This window comes from Triticum aestivum, chromosome 6B, assembly GCF_018294505.1.
Source record: "Triticum aestivum cultivar Chinese Spring chromosome 6B, IWGSC CS RefSeq v2.1, whole genome shotgun sequence".
NCBI classification, from domain to species: Eukaryota; Viridiplantae; Streptophyta; class Magnoliopsida; order Poales; family Poaceae; genus Triticum; species Triticum aestivum.
In genome coordinates, this window is record NC_057810.1 from 377,296,005 (window position 1) to 377,315,872 (window position 19,868).

Consider the following 19,868-nt stretch of genomic DNA (forward strand, 5'->3'; position numbering starts at 1 on the left):
ACTCATGAGCAAGCAAGACGACGCGCTGGCCTTCGCTCGAGCCAGATGGATGGCCTTAGAGCGGAGCGCGCGAGCAAGCCGCTGCGCTAACGTGCCAATCTAGCTAGCAGTCCTTGCATACAAGCAGCTGGACGGAGCTATCTTGGCTAGCTAGCGGCCGCGATTGCTGGATGAAGTTGGCATCCAGACTGCCGCAACCTGGGCTCCACACCGCCGGCGGTTTTGACCTCACCTTCTGCTGGTGCCGGTAGCTGCATCCCATGGGCGAGGATGACTAGGTGGACGGGCCGGAGGTAGGAGGTCACTCGGGGATTTTTGTGCAGACTGACATGTAGGTCCCAGAAGTCATAACGCCCGGTCGAATAGAAGACGTTGACTTAATGGGCGACATGGGCCCTGTCAGAGGTTAGAGTTAGATTCTAACCCTGAACTAACTCGAACCAAAGTGGTGTTTGGATGGCAGGGTTAGATTGACAACAAATGTATCCAAACAGGGCCATGGGTTGAAATGTGCCTATAACGACACTTTGTAGAGTAGTTGTTTCTTGGTAGGGCTGGTTGGTAAGGGCATGTACAATGGTTGATAAGGTAGTCTTATCTTAAGTCTGCCACGTATGAAAGTGGTAGTAGTTTCTTGGCATTTTAGTGGTTTCTTGCATTATTAGGCCTTCCACTACGTAGCCAGTGCCTGGCATGTTAAAATATAGTAGACTGGGCATCGATGCCCTGGTAAATTTCTTTGGCATCAGCCTCACACTGTGCAGGTGCAGCCCCTAGAAAGATGGGACCCAGATGTACATAGAAAAATCAAAGCAAGCCAACCTCTGGTCAATCCTTCATGTGAGTTCCTCTCATCCACCTTCGGAAAAATGGGGCATCAGAGCAGCGTGTACAGATGGTAGTATATTCTATTGCAATGGTCGAATGGGGCATCGGAGCATGAACTTGCTCCGGTTCCCAGATAACTTTTTATGGCACCGCATGAGCTATGGAGGGCACCGGTGCCAAATAATGTAAAAGTAGATTTGGCACCTCTTTTGGCCTACATAGTGGAAGGACTTAGGGGTTTCTTGTAAGGAACAATGTACGTACTACTAGCGACAAAAGGCGATTCTAGGTTGAGTTGTACTCCAACGAGTACTACTAGTGGTCGCGGGAGTGTATACCACGTTTTGTGGGTTCGATCCCGGCCGAACGCACGGCGACCTTTTTTTAAATAGTAACTTCACTGCGAGCCAATATTTTACACGGGTAGTTTGAGTTTTTAAGTCAAACGGATGTGCGACACCACAATCTGGGTGCACCGGATAGCCTAGCCACATGAACGGGTTTTCCTTCTCAGCATCCCGTCACTCGCGTGCTCGCCCTAGCTGCACCTCGCTTGCAGCTTCCTCATCAGCTAGTAGCATATTTAAACTAGCGCCTCCCAATTAAGCCCGAGGAGCCGGAAAAGCATGGCGGGGCATCGGGCACTGTGCAATGTGGCTCTGTACATAAAGTTCTCTACTACTACTCTGTAGCTTGTGGCATTGCACACATGGACTTCACTCAATTATCGGCTCTACTATAAAAGAAATTCCTCTTGACGTGTTTTTTTGAAACGGAGGCAAAAGCTTTGCTTCTTCTCATTCATAAAGAAGGAAGTACTAACAAATTTCGACGAGATCTATTACACCTCCACAAATGGAAGTGAAACGCCTAGTCTCGTTGTATCAAATAACTCAAATGTTCTGCCCCCGCAGTAACCGTTGCTGATAAACATGCTGCTATTCTGTGCGCGAGAGGAGCGACTGAGTAGGCAAGCTACATGAGAAGAGCGGCTGAATAGAGCACCGAGAGTACCCACTAGGCTGCTACGCAGGTGTACTTTCCCTGCATTGATAGTACAGCGATGGTTCTAGAGAACAGTAGTAGCCTCCACTTCCAATTGCCATCCTACGGTACGGGAGATTACAAATGCAATGCCCAAACCATCATTTGCATCCCTAACGGTACTCCATTATTTTGCAGGGACCAGTCATCCCTCGATCAAAATAAGATCGCATTTGCATCCGCGATTTGGTCTAATGTGGAACCTTGTAGCTGACTTTAGCATATTGGGATCAACTATCTTAGTAGTCGTTACCCATGGTACCACTGATGTGTGACATGGTCACACAATCTACCATGATCGGACCGTCACCATCTACCCAGGTATTCCATTTTTTAACCCTCTCGCCTTCTCTTTCATTGTTGTACTAGTAGTATACTTAGTAGTACTAGTAGGAGTACTTTTTACCTTGGAGGACATGTACTTTTTACCTTGGAGGACTTGAACCCACTAGCTGCCACCATTTTTGTTTTTCCATGTCTTACTATCTCATCCATGTATCCCGGAGTGGCTATATATAATAAGCCGGTTATTTTACTTCCTCTATACCAGAGTAGTACTATTTGCTGCACAGTATTACTGACCGCCATATTTGAGCACAACATTATTATGCATGGACCTTGACTATGTATGTCACAATCTGTCCAGATCTGAGATGCCGCGTGTACCAGATGAACGATGCCGACTTCGACCCCGGTGATGCTACGTGGGTGCCGAGGAACACTATTGGAGAGTACTCGCTTTTCATCGGGGACAGCTACCCCATTGTGAAGCGGATGCCACCTTCCATGCATGACACAGAAGGCCTGCCGTTCATTAAGCATGGTTGTGTCTTTAGTGCGCACCGCCGGATGAACGACATGCTGGGACATGGTATCCCTGATTTATGCCGCTTGAGCTTGGATGAGTCTCCATCGTGTGGAACCGGACTAGAAAGCTGCGACAATGATTCCCGTTGCCCACCGCTATGGATCGTGCCATCCATGAAGAACACCTGGGACTGGAACCTGGAGGAGGACATGTACCCCATCTATAACGTGTAAGTGGAGTACGGTAATTGTGAATGGTAGCGCTGTGAATATATGTAGACTAGTCGTGCACAAATTTATCACATGAATTGGAGATGAACCTGTGTGGCATACTGGCATTTGTCCTTTAGAATTTATTACTAGTAAATGTGTTATGTGTACGTGCAACTTGTGTGGTTGTTGCATGGTCTCCAACACGCTCTTTGTGAAAAAAAAGGTGGCACAACTTTGGATATACGTGACGTGGCGGCGTCATACAGTAGCATCGTTCGTGTCACATCCCTAGCTTCTGGTAATGCTCTGAGCTAGCTAGTCATGTGTTGCATCATGTTTAAATTTTGCCTAAAATTGAAATGGGGATGTTCAAACCCTAGCATTAAATCAACTCAACTAGGGTAAGTTAAAATCTTTTCAATAAACCCAAAAGGCCCCTAAGAAAAGTTCATGATTTCTGGTTAAGGTGGAAACCTCTGCCAAAAATGATGAATATATCCTTAGGTCATTTTTGGATTTTTGAATTAAATCATATTGTATTTGACTTTGGGCATTTAAATACTATAAATATTTTAAATGCTCAAATAAATGTTGGAAATTGATAAGGGTCACTGGAATAATTCAGAAAGCACCCATATTTATTTCCAGGATTTTATTAAATGATTTGATATTTAAAACAAATCAAAAACAAATTGCAGAAATAGAAAAAAAATAAAATAGAACAAAAATAAGGGGAGAGAGGCCACCTGGGCCACTTACCTGGCCTTACCCGCGCAGCCACCAGAGCCGGCCCAGTTCCCCCAGCCGGCCCAGCCCACCTCCTCCTCCTTTGTCCTCTTCCTCCTCTGCCAGGAGGACGAGCAGAGGCGAGGCGTGGCACGCGTCGACGCCGGCCACCTCCTGCTTCGCGCTGGAGGCCTCCCCCTTCGAGCCTATCCATGCGTGGAGACGCCACGCAGCCGCCCGGAGCCGTCCAGCCCTCCCTCTCTTCCCCTGGACCCCGTTCCCTCCTCTGCTTCCCTCCCGCGCACAACACCGAGCGGAGCTCGCCGTCTTCGTCGCCGTAACCATGGCCACCAGCCCTCCCTCGCCCATCCAGCGTGCTTGAGAGCTCCGTCACGACATCTTCGACCTCCCCACCAAGCCATGGAACTACGGACGCGCCACAACGTCGCCGGCATCGCCGTTTCCATCGCCGGCCGCCGAGGATCTTCATCGTCAATTCACCACCATCGTCGCGTCCCCGAGCCGGCTAACCACCCCTACGGCACCGCTGTGAGCTCCCACGCCTCCCCTCCCTCTTTTCCCCTTCGATTGCGCCCTGTAGCCTCGATTCCACCGGAGCCGCGAGCTCGGCTCCGCCGGCGATGTCGCCGCCGTCGTTGCAGGTCACCGAACTCGCGTCCGAGCACGACCTCGAGCTCGTGGATCTTCCAGGAGCCCGCCCAGCCTCTCAGCTCGCTCGCTCGCCAAGCGTAGCCCCGTGCCCGTGCTGGCCCGAACTCCGGTCGCCGCCGCGGGCCCCGTTCCGGTGAGCTCGAGCCACCCCAGCCCCTGCCGGTTGCATAGATGGATGCGGGCGACTCCCCGCTACGCGTAGAGCCCCTCAGTCGCCGATTTGGTCGCCGAAGGAGCGTTTCCGACGCCCTCCGCCGTTGCTGGCATCGTCGGCGACAAGCCGCGGGTCAACTCCGGCGGGTTTGACCCGGGGTTTGACCCCCTGACGTGTGGGCCCAGGCGCCTGCTTAGTTAGTGCTAAGTTAGTTAGTGTTAACTAACTTAGTTAATTAGGTAGGCCACTGACATGCGGGCCCCGCCCGGCTAACTAAGTTAGTTAGGGCTAACTAACCTGGTTAGTTGACTGAGACACTGACGTGTGGACCCCACACGTCAGGTTTGACCTGGGGCGCTCGGTTGACCCTGCTGACGTCACTATTACGTCATGCTGACGCAGTATTTGTTCTGGAATTTAAATAAATCCTAAATGATTTATAAATTTCAGAAAATGCCTAAAAACTTCCAAAATTCATAGAAAATTAACCGTAACTCCAAATTAAATAATTTATGTATGAAAAATTATCAGAAAAATTCAAGGAATCCATCTATACCATTTTCATGCATGTTAGAACAACTTATCACTACTGTTTAGAGCAAATGAAGTGAATGACATTTAAATAATCACATATGGAGTTTGAATTTGAATCTTGTATTCAAACCAACTTCATTTAATTTGTTGCTAGTTGCATTAGCTCAAAACACATTCATATTGCCATGTCATGATCATGCATCATATTGTGCATTGCATTGATTGTGTTCCCTTCTGTGTTGCCGGTATTTGTCCCCTCTCGATAGACGTGATACCGATGATGTGATCGTTGACACTGATGAAGACTCAATGTTATCTTCAGAAGCGCCAGGCAAGCAAAACCCCCTTGTTCATTCCGACACAATCCTACTCTCTCGCTCCTGCTCTCTTTTACTGCATTAGGACAACAACGATTCAACTGTTACTTGCTGCGGTAGCTGAACCCCTTTATCCTCTGCATGACCTGTCATTCCACAGTAATTAGATGAAACCCACTAGCATGAGTAGGAGTTGTTTGAGCCCTGATGTGCCTACTCATTCATGCTTGTTTGTCATGCCTGCTACTGCTTAGAGTTGAGTCAGGTCTGATTCATCGGGGATGAATCAGAGGTGTGTGAACATGTCCTACTGTGTGTGAGCTAAGTGTGTGAACACGATTTGGTAAAGGTAGCGGTGAGAGGCCATGTAGGAGTACATGGTGGGTTGTCTCATTGCAGCCGTCCTCAGGAACTGAGTTCTGTGTTTGTGATCCATGATTCAGCTACTACCACGCATTGGGCCCGAAACCAATGGACCCTCTCGGCTTCTTAATCACCCTTGTCCTCTGTCCAGGAGTTGCAAGTAGTTTCTGGTGTTTGTAGTATGCTGGAGGCCGTGGACAACGCTGACCGTAGGGGTGGGCTGTGATGCGGTAGGCACGTGGCCGGGTAAACCGGGCACCCGTTTGGTGTCACGGAACCCTGTACACATCGTTTGGGGCTGTGAGCGAAACTCCGGTCGGATCTCCTCATGGATGGAACCCGAATAGGCGATAAACCTGGACTAGAGACTTGAGTGTTTAGGCAGGCCGTGGCCGACACCCACGTTGGGCTTCCGCTTGAAGGTTGCCGAGTACATGTCGTGTAAACGGCGGTAAGTGGTGAGAGCGTGTGTGAAGAAGTACACCCCTGCAGGGTTAACCTAATCTATTCGAATAGCCGTGTCCACGGAAAAGGACTTCTGGGTTGCTTATATCAGTTCATAGACAAGTGAAAGTGGATACTCTAAAATACGCAAGATAAGCATGAGTGCTATGGATGGCGTTCTCGTAGGGAGACGGGAGCGGTTCCATAGTGGTGTATTGATATGGTGAATATGTGGACTCGTGTGCGCCACCTCAAAAGAGTCGCTTGCAGTCGTAGTTTAGGATAGCCACCGAGTCAAAGCTGGCTTGCTGCAGTTAAACCCCACCATCCCCTTTGTTGATAATGATGCATATGTAGTTAGTTCTGATGTAAGTCTTGCTGGGTACATTTGTACTCACGTTTGCCTATTTTATGTTTTTGCAGAGAGACTTCAGTCTCACTAGTAATTCCGCGTGGTCTTCGACGTTTAGCTTGATACCTCAGCTACGGTCTTGTGCCCTCGGCAGGATCTGATAGATAGTCAGGCTTCTCAGCCTTTTTCATTTATAGTTGTCTGTACTCAGACATGATAGCTTCCGCTTGTGCTTTGACTTGTATGCTCTGAGTGTTGGGTCATGAGACCCATGTTTGTAATATCTCGCTCCTCGGAGCCTATTGAATAGATTACTTGAGTCATAGAGTCATGTTGTGATGCCATGTTGTATTTGCACATATCGAGCATATTGTGTGTATGTTATTGAAATGCTTGGTATGTGTGGGATCTGACCATCTAGTTGTTTATCTTTAGTAGCCTCTCTTACGGGGAAATGTCTCCTAGTGTTTCCACCGAGCCATGGTAGCTTGCTACTGCTCCGGAACACTTAGGCTGGCCGGCATGTGTCCTTCTTCGTTCCTGTGTCTGTCCCTTCGGGGAAATGTCACGCGATGAATACCGGAGTCCTGTTAGTCCGCTACAGCCCGGTTCACCGGAGTCCTGCTAGCCCAGTGCTACAGCCTGGTTTCACTCGCTGATGACCGACACATTCGATGCTGGGTCATGGATGCCTGTCCCTGTAAGTCTGTGCCGCTTTGGGTTTACGACTAGCCATGTCAGCCCGGGCTCCTTATCATATGGATGCTAGCGACACTGTCATATACGTGTGCCAAAAGGCGCAAACGGTCCCGGGCAAAGGTAAGGCGACACCCGTGGGAATACCGTGCGTGAGGCCGCAAAGTGATATGAGGTGTTACATGCTAGATCGATGTGGCATTGAGTCGGGGTCCTGACAGCGTTGGTATCAGAGCTTGACTGCCTGTAGGATTACCAAGCCAAACTGGTCGAAGTTGAGTCTAGAAATTCTTTAGTTATATAAGGGAATTGATTGTGGGATGGAACGTAAGGCTCTTTTTACTCCTTATACCTCATGCCCTTCTGATCTGAGTCATCTTATCTTTCCTGCGGGGATTAAGAACTAGGCTATCTCTTCTTTCTATTAGGATCACGTGTTACCAATCCGTAGACCTATAGAATTGTTGGACTTAAGCCTCGTTTCAGTTCCTATTACTTCCGTATGTTAAATTGTTGATCTCGAAACCTTGATATTGTGTCTTTGAGTGGTTATGCCCCCATTTTTGTGAATGTCTCAAATCTTTTCTGAGCATTTACAGCCGTTATGCTGTCCGAGTCACCCCATGTTTCAGAATAGTCTGAAGCATTTGCAAATCCCTTCCTTCTGTTTCCGATGTTCCCATGGGCCAGATTTACCACACTAATCGGTGTGTTGAGGTAATTATTGCCTCGACATATATGTTGGAATTATTATTATGACCCTAAGTGCTTAGGGGATCATCTAGTGGTCTAGCCATGATTTGTGTCCTAGTGTGAAGATTCTGGCCTTTATTCTCGGAAGCATCCCGTGATGCTACTTAGTAGCAGGTATTCTACTCCTGGGTTCTGAACCCGAGATTCACTCTACCTACTTCATGTTGATAGTAATTGCTAGTGCCTTTAGGATATTAGTAACCTTTGCGATAGTCCTTGAAGTCCGTGGTATCTTCTTCTTCCAAATACCATGAACTACTTATGGCAGATGTTTATTGGATCAAAAAAAAATCACAATTAGAGTACTCTTGAGGAGTTCTCCATTCATAAATCGTGACTCTGCCAGTTCTACCTTTCTGCATGGGTTATCCGGAAGAAATATGTTGAACTTGGTTCGACATACTAATCTATGCATCCACAACTCAGAAAGTTATATGTTCCTTTGAGTTGTTCTCTTTAGTTGCATTCTGACCCTCGTCTATCAATTGATAGTCAAGAGTATGCGTGCGTTCGTTCATCGATGCCTATGACTCTTGTGGTCTGTCAAGCCATTCTATTCCGGAATGACTAGGAGAAACAAACTCCAGTACCTCTTCCATATCTAGGATTGGGTCAAAGTAGTTGTATTCCGCAGATCAAATGCCAATCCAGCTTTTGGTTCTGCTCTACCTTGGAGTATTACATATTTTATATCGAGATTGTTATAGGAATTGCACCCCATCCTATGAACTCCTGGTACAGTGATACTTCTTGCCGTCATTAGTCATTCCTCGGTCTTCGTGTTGATGCAACCGGAATACCGACAAATGAATTGTGATGTGTGAAATCAATACGCCTAGCAACCTCGTTGCTGGGTAGTTAAAGGACAATAATTTTATTCTTAGTGTGTTGGTTATTGAATCATCATTCTAAGATTGATCGTGCTACCTAGTCCTTATTTCGGTGCACCCTTCGATTGATGAGTTAGGATCTTGTCAAGTCCTCACTCATTTGATCATATCGTCTTGCCCTCAAAAGCAAGATTGTTCTCGAGCTTAGTAACATATCGGTGGCTCGTGATTCTCTGAATATCTTCTCAGAAGTATTACCAGGTTGTCACCTGACCGCTATGTTGAGCTCGTGATCAAGTTGGTTTTTTGTGAACCATCCTTCTCCAAGAATCTGTGTTGGATATCCCTGAGCTAGTTGGTTAAGTTAGACAACGACTTGGAGAGTTGGAAGATAAAAGCTTGCCTGACTTAGTTCGTTCCAAAGGGACATTCTTGTGTAGTGTGTGTTGAAGAAAGATGATATCTTCATCGATTGGTCCCTGTGATCAGTTGCTGGACCTATTGTCTTATCAATCCTTTGATTTGAGTGTGGGCTATCGTCAAATCAAATCAGTACCAATGATGCTCGTAATGTTGTCTTATTCGTGGTTGATCCCTCGAGCATACACCATTACATCTTTGGCCTGACCAATGCTATCGCTTGTTCACTTAACTATGGAATTCCTTTTAAAGGGAAACCCGGAAGAGTTGTTGTTGAGCCCATTGACAACATCCTTATCTCCTCCATGATTTTGTTGAACATTAAGCTAGCGTTGGAAACTTTTGAAGGCATTTTCTTCATGCTAGCTCATGAAGTAATTGTTTGATGAAAGGAGTGACTTCCTCTTATACACGTGCATTTGGTGAAAGTTGCCGCCGTGGATTTGAGAAAGTTAGTTTTGCTTCCTCTGGAATCATCCCAAGTCAGTCATGCATACGTGAGAAGTATTCTGTGGCCTGGAGACTTGCAACCTTCATTCTATATGTGTCCCTAGCACACTAAGCCACTGATTGACTTGTTCAAGGAAAAGAAGTCTATGCTTGGGATCTAATCCATGGACTTGCGTAAAGACTTCGATATCCTCGATGATGGTTCTCCACCTGAACTCGGTAGTGTTTAATTATAAGACTGCTACGTGGCCATGCTTGTCTGGGACAACGTGTTCACATGTGTGTAGCAGAACCAGCTCATGTTTTGGAGTTTGCTATCGTAGTTCATCTCCCGAGAATCCCGCAACGTCATCTCGTCGATTTGTGTTGCAAACTTTTGTTTTTCTTTCTAGACTCGATGAGTCTGGAATATCCTGACACCAACCAGATCCGAATCTCAGGCAGATATGATGGTTTGGAACACTTCCCAAGAAATATAATATTGGTCTCACGATAACCGGTAAAGTGGATGTCGTGGCCAACACACCCCGCCGGGAGACCTAATATTGTAGTATCTTGATTGAGGAAGTTGGCCACCTCCCCATAAGGATTTCGTAGGATTTACCTCCGTAACTGTTCCTTATGGATTCTATTGCTCCCGAAGTCCGACCTTTACTTGATGTTCTAGTTATCAAACCATATCTATGAATGGGTTACACTAGCACGTCAAGGAGAACATTAGAAGCGGAGTGCTAAATGTCTCTCGGTCGATCATCCAGATTTTGTTTCCTTGGCCTCGCTAGGGTGAAATCTGAGTTGATGTTATCTTCCTATGCATCTGTATCATCCATCATCATTCATCGTGGTAGCAAGTTGTGTTGCCAGGATCCTTGAAACGGATATTGGTAAAACCTTGATGAATGTGGAAATGCTCAAGTTCTTGAGAGCACGCTCAAGTGCTAGGTGTTATCATCGACGCTAACTGGGATTGCTCTCAGTTTCCTCGGCAATGCTATGATCTTTTCAAACAATGAATTAACTCTCTATTGTTGGGTTCTTCCCCAGTTACCAGAATCATTCCCAGCAGTTGCATTTTGTTCCCAGCTTGCACCGCCAATGTGCCATTCTACCATGGGTCTCTTCCATTTCCGGTGATAAGCAAATTCATCCATTGCGTTGTCTTCAACAAGGTAATCCACATCATCCAAGTCCGAGTATGCCATTCTACCGACCCCCTCCAAATGATCGCTTGTGATTGCCTTAGGCTGGTTTAAAGAATTTCAGTGATCTCTGAATCAAAAGTAATTCTTTTTGCCACTTAAGGGGATAATCTACGAATCACCCTCCTTCAGGATGTTTCGTCGTGGTATCATGGCAACTCAACTCCTCGCTACGTGGACAATCGTTTACCACCTTCTTAGGTGTGGAATTGTGGTCCACCTAGCGAACCCTCGTCGTCTGTCTTACTCCATTTCTTCAGATCTGTGCTTCGTCTCTCAGCTCGAGAGATATTGTTATGTCTCATTCCGTGAGTTGCTCGATCTTCGAGAAGATCGACCCTTCTAGAGTCTCCTTCTTCCCTCCATGTCATGTTGACAGGAGTGCTCAGAGCAAGACGACAAGACAAAGATGGTGTTCAAATCAACGTTCAACTGAAGTGCACCCTGGATCGTGAAGATTATACTAGTTGCGCTTACCTTTCACCTTACCCTACGCTTGAATCTCGAGACGAGATTCTTGTTTAGTGGGGGTGAGTTGTCACATCCCTAGCTTCTGGTAATGCTTTGAGCTAGCTAGTCATGTGTTGCATCATGTTTAAATTTTGCCTAAAATTGAAATGGGGATGTTCAAACCCTAGCATTAAATCAACTCAACTAGGGTAAGTTAAAATCTTTTCAATAAACCCAAAAGGCCCCTAAGAAAAGTTCATGATTTCTGGTTAAGGTGGAAACCTCTGCCAAAAATGATGAATATATCCTTAGGTCATTTTTGGATTTTTGAATTAAATCATATTGTATTTGACTTTGGGCATTTAAATACTATAAATATTTTAAATGCTCAAATAAATGTTGGAAATTGATAAGGGTCACTGGAATAATTCAGAAAGCACCCATATTTATTTCCAGGATTTTATTAAATGATTTGATATTTAAAACAAATCAAAAACAAATTGCAGAAATAGAAAAAAATAAAACAGAACAAAAATAAGGGGAGAGAGGCCACCTAGGCCACTTACCTGGCCTTACCCGCGCAGCCACCAGAGCCGGCCCAGTTCCCCCAGCCGGCCCAGCCCACCTCCTCCTCCTTTGTCCTCTTCCTCCTCTGCCAGGAGGACGAGCAGAGGCGAGGCGTGGCGCGCGTCGACGCCGGCCACCTCCTGCTTCGCGCTGGAGGCCTCCCCCTTCGAGCCTATCCATGCGTGGAGACGCCACGCAGCCGCCCGGAGCCGTCCAGCCCTCCCTCTCTTCCCCTGGACCCCGTTCCCTCCTCTGCTTCCCTCCTGCGCACACCACCGAGCGGAGCTCGCCGTCTTCGTCGCCGTAACCATGGCCACCAGCCCTCCCTCGCCCATCCAGCGTGCTTGAGAGCTCCGTCACGACATCTTCGACCTCCCCACCAAGCCATGGAACTACGGACGCGCCACAACGTCGCCGGCATCGCCGTTTCCATCGCCGGCCGCCGAGGATCTTCATCGTCAATTCACCACCATCGTCGCGTCCCCGAGCCGGCTAACCACCCCTACGGCACCGCTGTGAGCTCCCACGCCTCCCCTCCCTCTTTTCCCCTTCGATTGCGCCCTGTAGCCTCGATTCCACCGGAGCCGCGAGCTCGGCTCCGCCGGCGATGTCGCCGCCGTCGTTGCAGGTCACCGAACTCGCGTCCGAGCACGACCTCGAGCTCGTGGATCTTCCAGGAGCCCGCCCAGCCTCTCAGCTCGCTCGCTCACCAAGCGTAGCCCCGTGCCCGTGCTGGCCCGAACTCCGGTCGCCGCCGCGGGCCCCGTTCCGGTGAGCTCGAGCCACCCCAGCCCCTGCCGGTTGCACAGATGGATCCGGGCGACTCCCCTCTACGCGTAGAGCCCCTCAGTCGCCGATTTGGTCGCCGAAGGAGCGTTTCCGACGCCCTCCGCCGTTGCTGGCGTCGCCGGCGACAAGCCGCGGGTCAACTCCGGCGGGTTTGACCCGGGGTTTGACCCCCTGACGTGTGGGCCCAGGCGCCTGCTTAGTTAGTGCTAAGTTAGTTAGTGTTAACTAACTTAGTTAATTAGGTAGGCCACTGACATGCGGGCCCCGCCCGGCTAACTAAGTTAGTTAGGGCTAACTAACCTGGTTAGTTGACTGAGACACTGACGTGTGGACCCCACACGTCAGGTTTGACCTGGGGCGCTCGGTTGACCCTGCTGACGTCACTATTACGTCATGCTGACGCAGTATTTGTTCTGGAATTTAAATAAATCCTAAATAATTTATAAATTTCAGAAAATGCCTAAAAACTTCCAAAATTCATAGAAAATTAACCGTAACTCCAAATTAAATAATTTATATATGAAAAATTATCAGAAAAATTCAAGGAATCCATCTGTACCATTTTCATGCATGTTAGAACAACTTATCACTACTGTTTAGAGCAAATGAAGTGAATGACATTTAAATAATCACATATGGAGTTTGAATTTGAATCTTGTATTCAAACCAACTTCATTTAATCTGTTGCTAGTTGCATTAGCTCAAAACACATTCATATTGCCATGTCATGATCATGCATCATATTGTGCATTGCATTGATTGTGTTCCCTTCTGTGTTGCCGGTATTTGTCCCCTCTCGATAGACATGATACCGATGATGTGATCGTTGACACTGATGAAGACTCAATGTTATCTTCAGAAGTGCCAGGCAAGCAAAACCCCCTTGTTCATTCTGACACAATCCTACTCTCTCGCTCCTGCTCTCTTTTACTGCATTAGGACAACAACTATTCAACTGTTACTTGCTGCGGTAGCTGAACCCCTTTATCCTCTGCATGACCTGTCATTCCACAGTAATTAGATGAAACCCACTAGCATGAGTAGGAGTTGTTTGAGCCCTGATGTGCCTACTCATTCATGCTTGTTTGTCATGCCTGCTACTGCTTAGAGTTGAGTCAGGTCTGATTCATCGGGGATGAATCAGAGGTGTGTGAACATGTCCTACTGTGTGTGAGCTAAGTGTGTGAACACGATTTGGTAAAGGTAGCGGTGAGAGGCCATGTAGGAGTACATGGTGGGTTGTCTCATTGCAGCCATCCTCAGGAACTGAGTTCTGTGTTTGTGATCCATGATTCAGCTACTACCACGCATTGGGCCCGAAACCAATGGACCCTCTCGGCTTCTTAATCACCCTTGTCCTCTGTCCAGGAGTTGCAAGTAGTTTCTGGTGTTTGTAGTATGCTGGAGGCCGTGGACAGCGCTGACCGTAGGGGTGGGCTGTGATGCGGTAGGCATGTGGCCGGGTAAACCGGGCACCCGTTTGGTGTCACGGAACCCTGTACACATCGTTTGGGGCTGTGAGCGAAACTCCGGTCGGATCTCCTCATGGATGGAACCCGAATAGGCGATAAACCTGGACTAGAGACTTGAGTGTTTAGGCAGGCCGTGGCCGACACCCACGTTGGGCTTCCGCTTGAAGGTTGCCGAGTACATGTCGTGTAAACGGCGGTAAGTGGTGAGAGCGTGTGTGAAGAAGTACACCCCTGCAAGGTTAACCTAATCTATTCGAATAGCCGTGTCCACGGAAAAGGACTTCTGGGTTTCTTCTATCAGTTCATAGACAAGTGAAAGTGGATACTCTAAAATATGCAAGATAAGCGTGAGTGCTATGGATGGCGTTCTCGTAGGGAGACGGGAGCGGTTCCATAGTGGTGTATTGATATGGTGAATATGTGGACTCGTGTGCGCCACCTCAAAAGAGTCGCTTGCAGTCGTAGTTTAGGATAGCCACCGAGTCAAAGCTGGCTTGCTGCAGTTAAACCCCACCATCCCCTTTGTTGATAATGATGCATATGTAGTTAGTTCTGATGTAAGTCTTGCTGGGTACATTTGTACTCACGTTTGCCTATTTTATGTTTTTGCAGAGAGACTTCAGTCTCACTAGTAATTCCGCGTGGTCTTCGACGTTTAGCTTGATACCTCAGCTACGGTCTTGTGCCCTCGGCAGGATCTGATAGATAGTCAGGCTTCTCAGCCTTTTTCATTTATAGTTGTCTGTACTCAGACATGATAGCTTCCGCTTGTGCTTTGACTTGTATGCTCTGAGTGTTGGGTCATGAGACCCATGTTTGTAATATCTCGCTCCTCGGAGCCTATTGAATAGATTACTTGAGTCATAGAGTCATGTTGTGATGCCATGTTGTATTTGCACATATCGAGCATATTGTGTGTATGTTATTGAAATGCTTGGTATGTGTGGGATCTGACCATCTAGTTGTTTATCTTTAGTAGCCTCTCTTACGGGGAAATGTCTCCTAGTGTTTCCACCGAGCCATGGTAGCTTGCTACTGCTCTGGAACACTTAGGCTGGCCGGCATGTGTCCTTCTTCGTTCCTGTGTCTGTCCCTTCGGGGAAATGTCACGCGATGAATACCGGAGTCCTGTTAGCCCGCTACAGCCCGGTTCACCGGAGTCCTGCTAGCCCAGTGCTACAGCCTGGTTTCACTCGCTGATGACCGACACGTTCGATGCTGGGTCATGGATGCCTGTCCCTGTAAGTCTGTGCCGCTTTGGGTTTACGACTAGCCATGTCAGCCCGGGCTCCTTATCATATGGATGCTAGCGACACTGTCATATACGTGTGCCAAAAGGCGCAAACGGTCCCGGGCAAAGGTAAGGCGACACCCGTGGGAATACTGTGCGTGAGGCCGCAAAGTGATATGAGGTGTTACATGCTAGATCGATGTGGCATTGAGTCGGGGTCCTGACAGTTCGCTATAGTTGTAGTACACTCCTACTAGGATGACAACTCCTATAAAACCTTGCGCTTGGCTCTTTGCCTCTTCGGGAGGCTCAATAGTTCGTACTCATGTGAACCTTGCGCTTGGCTCTTCGCCTCTTCGGAAGGTCCAACAATGATGATACTAGAGTACAATATGCTTCTGGCAATCTGACACCGATTGAACTGCTGCACGTCCACCGCGAGGGAGAGGGCGAGGGCAAGGGAGAGGGAGAGGGAGAGGGCGCTGTAGTCAAAACCCTCTACTCGTCCTCCGAACCACCGCGCGCGTGGGCGAGGGACAGTCGTAGTAAGCAAGCTTCTCCTTGTTCGGCAAGTTGACAGGACACATCAAAGCAGTACTAGTACTAGTAGTCCATATTGTGTCCTTTCCGATTAATATAGCTTAATTTGAAACGAGAAAAATACATTGGCGGTCAACGTATGTAACAATACGCTATTTACGGTCACTATATATAGTTTTGCGGTGATTATACGATCACTAGCTCAGCGTAGAGCACCATATTGCACCCTGCTGACCGGCCACATAGTCGACGTGGCACTTTGTTGACTAGTTAAATTGTCACATGGTTTCTGGGTCCCACCTGTCAGTTGGCAGAGCAAAGAAATTAGTTAAACAACACTTTACGCAGGCACGACAGGAGTCCAACCCTTGCGCGCGAACCACCCTGGATGTGTATGTGTGCGCATGCACATGTACTCCCTCGGTCTTCCAACAAAGAGTGTACATCGGCTATAAAACAAAGTGTGTAGTACATGATGTACATGTACACTTCCAATGCATTTAGCCTTTAATCTAAATCGATATTTAGTGACTAATGCACCAACTTGTCCTCTAGGTATAGGCTACATGTCTATCCTTAATTACAGCATGCAACGTCCTTCATTTAATCTTCTTCTCTAAATGGTCGCATGCACACATAAGTCTGCTACTTTTGGGCTTTACTTATGCCCTAGTCAATGTGTAAATCTCTAAATGTACAGTCTTTCACAGACGTAGGGAGTAGGTTGAGCACTTGAGCGTGAGCGTGTGTGTTGCATTGTGCGATGTGTGCCGCATGGGTGCGTGAGTGTTGCGTGCGTCCATGTGTATGTGTGAGTGTTGCATGTTGCATGCATGCATGAATGCATGGGGCTTACTCCCTCCCATTGACATGTTCATATTTCAAGCATCCTCTGTTCCCTCCATATGGTGATACTCCTTATGTTCCCTAATACAGAGTAAAAGGCTCCCTAATATGGAGTATTTGTCTTTCTACAGATTTCAACAAGTGACTAGGTATGGAGCAAAATGAGTGAAGTGAGCATAGAGGGATAGGGATACTATAGAAAGGAAGTCTTCGCAATCCATTATTCCCCATCTCAGTGAGAGAGAACTATTCAACTAGTCTTCGTAGTGAAGTGACAATACACGCTTCAGCAGATGGGACACGTAATTAATAAGCTGAACAGGCATGTTGGTGTTACTAAATAAGCCTTACCCAGTACTGCCATCATGTTTTCCAGTAGAGCATGCTTCCGCAAATACGCCTACGCACCTCTATCCTCCATTAACTGACATATGAGCCCTCTTGTGGTAGAGCCACATGTCATTGGTGTAACTATTTACACTCTGAAGGCTGGTATATCCTGGTAGAAGTATTAGTAGAATTGAGATTTAATGCACTTTCTTCCCCGTCTTCCACTCTTCTTCCTCCTCTCTTCTTCTTCCTCCTCTCTTCCCCATCACCGGCCGCACACCATTTACCCCTGCTCACTGCTCGCCCGCCCGCGCCATCTTCCTTGTTAGCTCGCGCGTCCCATATCCCCCCGCTCACTGCTCGGCCACACGAGGAGAGGCTTCTTCGCTTGCCCGCCCGAATCCACTTCCCCGCTGGCTCGCAGGCACTGAAAACACTAATGTTAGAACTGACTGACGCGCAGAGCCGCGATTGGAATTCCCTCCCCGATGTTCTCTTGGAGCAGATCTATAATCGTATGGACCTACTCAGCACCATCCATTTGGCCGCATGCTCGGTGTCTTTGTACCGTCTACTCGTCTGCAACCGGCCGGCTCTTTTCAAGACACCCTGCTTGCTGCTGCCCGATCCTCGCAGGTGGCCCAGACACCGACTTGATGATCCTACGGAGGTTGTCGTGGTGCCCCTCGACATGCTACCACTACCCGTCTACCTGTCCTTCATGCATGACCACTACTGGGTGGGCATGAAGGCCAACTAGATCGTCCACATCCACCCATCCAGTAGTACGTGGCATCTCTAGGATATCTACACCCAGTGGGATATCACCCTTCCATCGTTGGATACCGCCGCCATCGAGCCTTGCGGCCCGCTGGACACTCCTGCCTACTACGCACGAGATGTGTCAAGCTTTTCTCTCGACCTCTATTTGCTGAAAGTTGTAATCTTCGAACTGCCCACACCATCAGAAGACTACATGGATTACAAGCTCATTGCCTTGTAACATGGGATTGGTCTATCTGGAATCCGGTCGCCATACATGGTTATGGCTCATCATCAATCCTGTTGAGGCAACATTTCTGTTTGATGCTATAGTACACGATGGCATTGTTTACGCGGTCGACGCACAGATTGGCTTCCTATACTGGTGGAATCTATCGTCGTGTAATTGTTCTATCTCATCTCATCTTTACCTTATGAATACGACTGCCTGTTCATTATTACAAATTTAGAATAGATAGTATGTCTATAACCACATCATTGCTACTCCCTCCGTCCCAAAATAAGTGTCTCAAATTTGTACTAGCTCTAGTACAAAGTTGTACTAAGCTTAATACAGTTATTTTGGGACGGAGGGAGTATATGTTCCTATCATTTCCTAGATTTTTATGACCACACATGTTATTGTTAGAGTTGATATGAGAACAATTGACATCTAATTATTGTTAGATTACATATTATGAACATAACATCATGATTGCTATGTGTTACTCTCGTTTCCAAGATTTTTATAACAACGCATGTTATTGCTTAGAGTTGATATGAGAACAGTAGTAGTAAGTGCTATGGTAGAATATGAGTAGGCTCTGTCATAGTTGTTTTCCTCTCATTGTTACATGATGTTTGAACCATGACATATTGTTAGAATATGACAGCCATTGGCTTATTTTTTAACTTGGGGCATGATTATGACCACGACATTGCAATTCTCTGTCTATGATGTGTGTCTCTGTTATAATAACCTTAATTCCACACATACTCCGAACATGATTGTTTATGTTTGTCCTTTTGGTCTCCAATTTGAATTGTTGCAGCAGACGCAAATGTGCTGGCCTTCATGATTCCAGGACCTGGAATAATACCAGCCGATGGGTGGTGGTTTATCACTCATTCAGCTGACGGAGGTCATTTGATGCTCATTCGCACGTACCAAATTGACAAAACCATTACATCAAACCACGTGCAATACAATACGTGGGGTGTCCGTGACATTGATGGCTATGGCTGCTTTGTGTTTGAGAAAGATCCGAGCTCCGTTGGGCTAGGTGTATTCAACTGGAGGCGGGTTTACAGCCTCGGCAACAACTTCTTGTTCCTCGGGCTCACTTATCCGATCATCCAACCAATCATTGATCATATCACCGGCGATGATTACCATGCTATGCACCTTCCATTCGCCAGGGGGGACTGTGTTTACACATCATACCATGGGTTTCATGAATCACCATATCCAGAGATTCGTCGACACAGCTTGTTTCCAGATAATGTTCAGTGTGTGAAAGGCATCAAGCTTCCATGCGATGGATGGCTTTTGCGAACCCGACATGCGGTGATGTGGTTCATGCCAACAACAAATATGCACAACTTGATTCGTGCTGATATCTAGACTGATCCATGTATTGTGCTGCTATAGCACGACCCTCTTTTGTTGGATATTATGTACTATTGTTGATTTGAAGCACTCCTCTAGTTTGAAGGATAGATACCTTCCTGGGATCAAGTGCATCCCAACTCACCTGCGTAGGATGTACTGATAATGATGATGGAGATGTTGTGTAGAAGCCACATATATATATATATATATATATATATATATATATATATATATATATATATATATATATATATATATATATATATATAGGACAAATTTTTCCTACTACCGGGTGTAGTTACTCCCACTTTTGTTTCATACGTTCTAGGTAGTATCTATCATATCGGAGAGTATGTATGCGTAGTATGTAGTATGTAAGAATGTTTAGGTAGTATATGTACTACTTTTAGGTAGTATGTAGTCTATTTTGAGCATACTCCTTTGTACGTACAAATATGTACGTATTT